Here is a 4456-nt window from a genome sequence, read left to right on the forward strand (position 1 = left end):
TGTTTGAAGTCATCTTTGTTCATTAATTGGAAAAAGTTCAATGCAAATAATGTATAGTAGCTTTTTGTAATACAAAAAATCTTTATGCCATTAGATTGGTGGCTTGTGGATTAATGATTGTGTATTATGAAGATCCAAAAATGCACCATCCAAATATAAGAAATAGGAGCTGGAGGTGACCATTTGGCCCTTCAAGCCTGCCCCACCATTCAACCTCAGCTGCACCTTCCCACACTATCCCCATTTCCCTTAGTTCCCAAAAATCTGTCAACCTCTGTCTTGAATATACTCATTGACTGAGCATTCACAGTTCTCCAGAATAGAAAAATGGAATTGTAGATATTAATTTTCCTCTGTGTGAACTTTTTGTTTAGTATTGTATTACCCAAAGTCATCCTGAATCATTTGACTGGTTTATATATTTTCAACCTTCCAGAAACACTCCATATCATTTATTCTAAATGGAAATTTATCCTGAGCTCTCTTTTGCCTATAGCACACCATGACCACGCACAATTTTGTCAGCCTTTCTGGGCAATACACAGGCAAATGATAATTAATTCTAATCATTTGTTCATGAAGCAACAGGAGGTGATAGAGGAAAAAGAAAACACATGCTACTTGAACAGAGTCTTCTGTCAGTGTATGTGTTGCTTTGGCTGTCTTTGTTTTTGTAAATGCTTGAAACTGGTTTTATGCACAGAAAACAAACTGGAATCTTGTTTCTTTGTTTCCTCGTAGGTGACCCAATGTTAAAATTAATCAAGAGTGAGCCATTCAGATGCCACTTGGTCAGAGAACTCCATTGATAGATTTGTTTTCAAAAAAAGTACCCAATGCATGCTGCATATGTAATCCCAAGAGTAAAAATAGAACAGAATATTAATAGGGTCATTCTTCTGCTATTGACCTTAAAGCTTATTCTAATTGCCTGTTATGTGATCAATATCAAACAAAGTTAGCATTGATTCAAACACAACAACCCAAGCCTGGATGTCCATTACGGCTTAGAATCTATTCATTAACACCGAAAATGGAGGCAAATAGTTTGGTTGAGAAGTACTGTTTTTACTTTCAAAACCCCAATTGAAGAATGAACAAAGTCAGGGGTATGGTAGTATAGTGGTTCTTACTGGACGAATAACCCAGAGAACAGAAGTTCAAATCCCACCATGAGATTTGAATTCAGTTTTTAAAAAATGAAAATAAAAAACCTGGCATCAGTTTAAAATAAGGCAACCATAAAGTCATAAAAATCCAACTTGTTCACTCATCACCTGCCATCCATACCCAGTCCCTGTGCCTCACGTAACTCCACGTGAATCTAGATCCACACTGTGTTTTAATTCTTAACTGTCTTCCAAAGTGACCTAGCAAGAGACTCGGTGTTATCAGGTGTAGGCATAAATGCTGGCCTTGCAGGCTCTCAATTGGATTGGGTTCCGTACCCACCACCTTCCGAACCCTAAGTCCCCAGTCCAAAAAATGAATTAAGAAATGAGCACGTGGAGAAAAGAGAAACAGATCAACTCACTCTGCCCACATTGGTGTACATCAATAACCAATTAACAATTGTTAGGACTAGGGTGGCTGTTGATAGAGGTCAAGAATGCTGGACACTAGACCAGCGACGCTGTGGTACTGTGGGAGGAGACATCATCGTCACTGCACTGTGCACAGAGATAGCATCCTCACAAGCCTCCCATCCACAAGTTTGTGCTTAACCCTGAACTAAATAATAATGATCATGCAAATTATAAGGAAAGGAATGAGCACATGCTTCAGCTAGTGTTTCACTGCAGCAGAGTGTCCGTGTAAGGCACAGGGACGATCCTCTTAATGGCAGTGGCCATTTGCATTGTTAGTGACCCCAAAATAAAAATATGGACATTAAGGCATTTGGTTCAGGACAGTGGACAGACCAGCTGAAAACATACAGTCTGGTATAAAACTGAACAAATGGCCACCTTAGGACTGTAAATAGTTAATTTGTAACAAGCTGAATCATTTCTCTTGCACTTGTAAAATGTTGCCCATTTTATTCCCCTCCTGGTCTTTTTTTAAAACTTGCATTCCACTGCTTTTCACTATGCACTTCCTATACAGTCTATAACATATGGCTCAGCTTCCCACATATTGATTGCCAACTCTCCACCACCAGTAGATGGCACTAGTGCTCTATGGCTTTGTTACAACACAACTGGGCTCTGAAATCAATTATAGAAGACAGCTACAGCAGTCAATAATAGAATCCATATTTCTGCTCTTTGCATCACACCATCCACTTGCACGAGTTGGAAGTTAAATATTTTTCTTTTTGTGGCCTAGTCAGAAATGCAGCTTTGAAATTTCCAACATCTCAAAACTGTAGGTTACTGCATCAGTAAAGATGATTCATTTTTAAAGAAAAAGCCTTTCAAGAATTCTAAATTATAGTGGTCAACGGTTTCTGCTTTGGGCACAATCCAGGAGAAAACTGCACTCAAAATTGCTCTAGTTTTTAGAATTGTTTTTCTTCTCAAGTCTCCACTATAACTGATTTGGATATCAGCAAATGTAAAATCTGTCAAGAACCAGCACAATCAGAGAGCAATTTATACTTTGTTTTGTTAAAAATTACGTTTAAAAAAATTCCTTATATTTAAAAATAGTCACCTGGTGCAGCTTTATTAATGCAGCAAAAAAAAAGGGTTTATCTCAGAAAACAAGCATTTTTCATCAGAGCCCAGTCCATCAGCTGTGAGTAACCTGATTTTAAATAACTGAAAATAACCTAAAAACTATATAGAACCATTTACCAGTTACAAAGATATATGGTAGTCTGGTTAAATAATAAAGCAAAATGAAATGCTGTGAAATCATCCCATTAGCATCCTTGAACCTAAAATGTCTGCAAACGAGCACAATCAGCAGAAACTTGCAAAAGTAAGTAACTCAGTCGGGGATGTGGCAGTTTTGTGGGCGGTGAATCCTCCAATTTGGAAAAAAGTTAACATTTGGAGTCACTGGTGTGGAAGATGGCACAATAGATGTAGCGGAGAAACTGGAAGAATGAAGAGAGTCCTTACAAGGGCCTAGATGTTTGGAAGTATAATCAAGGTAGCTGTGGGAATGCCATGAAAGTTTAATAATTCTCATAATATTATTGTGATGTATTGTAAAAGTAGGTTAATAGTGGGGCTTAGATAGTTCCTATGTATGTGTGTGTGTGCCTGTGTGTGATTTAATTAAATTGGAGACAGCTGATCTGGAGGCTTTGACTCATCACAAGAAGCTAGGTTTGAAATGCTAAACATGTAAACATGGTTGAAGTTTTAGAATGTGAGGTGAGGGGAATTTGCATTTTTAGATAAATCAAGGTAGTTTGAATTTCAAAGAGATGGTAGGATGTTACACCTGCCCAGGGAAGTTAGGCCAAGCAGTGTGTTTATTTTTCCCAAAGGTTACTGATAATATTAGCACCAAGCAATGATTTATATTATGGGAAAAGTAAAGTTTCAAAGACATATGGAATTTGCATTAAAAGGGAGAAACGTGTATAAAGGGAAATGAGGCTATGTGTCAGGGGGGTCATTGCAAGATCCACCAGAAGTGTGAAAAGCCTCCAGTATTTGTGCTTTAAGCTGCTGTCTACAGAAACCAAAGCTGGGAAAAGCCACTTGAATTTTACTATCCAGGGTATTGTGGTGGTTCTGCATAAATCTATTTTTTGTTACCATTGCCTTAACAGGGGTGTAACTGGAAGCCAGATTAATTAGGAGTTTAGGAGTTATTGTAGCAGTATTTTGTAGACCTATGTATGTGTTGAAATCTTTTGTTAAATGTTTTATTTAGTTTTTTAAAAACATCTCTGAAGTCCGGGTGGATTTATTATGACTGAATTCAGGCCACGGATCTCAAAGTAAATACAAATTGCAAAATCGTTGACTGCGTGATCAAGTTTCCCTTGTGGATTTGATCCGCCTGAGACACATCATCTGCTGTGTCATAACAGGGAATCCATCTAGCCATTGAAGCAAATCCAACAGTCACTAACCTCATCTCCTCTGGAGGTCTTCCCTCCACAGCTTCCAACCTCATAGTCTCCAAACCTCGGATGGCCCGCTTCTACCTCCTTCCCAAAATCCACAAACAGGACTGTCCCGGCAGACCGATCGTGTCAGCCTGTTCCTGCCCCACGGAACTCATTTCTTGCTATCTTGACTCCATTCTCTCTCCCCTTGTCCAGTCTCTACCCACCTACATCCACGATTCCTCTCACGCCCTACATCATATCAACAATTTCCAGTTCCCTGATCCCAACTGCCTCCTCTTCACCATGGATGTCCAATTCCTCTACACCTCCATTCCCCACCGGGATGGTCTGATGGCTCTCCGCTTCTTCCTCGAACAGAGGCCCGAACAATCCCCATTCACCACTACTCTCCTCCGTCTGGCTGAACTTGTTCTCTCACTG

Source organism: Cetorhinus maximus, chromosome 21, assembly GCF_964194155.1.
Source record: "Cetorhinus maximus chromosome 21, sCetMax3.hap1.1, whole genome shotgun sequence".
In the NCBI taxonomy this organism is placed as follows: Eukaryota; Metazoa; Chordata; class Chondrichthyes; order Lamniformes; family Cetorhinidae; genus Cetorhinus; species Cetorhinus maximus.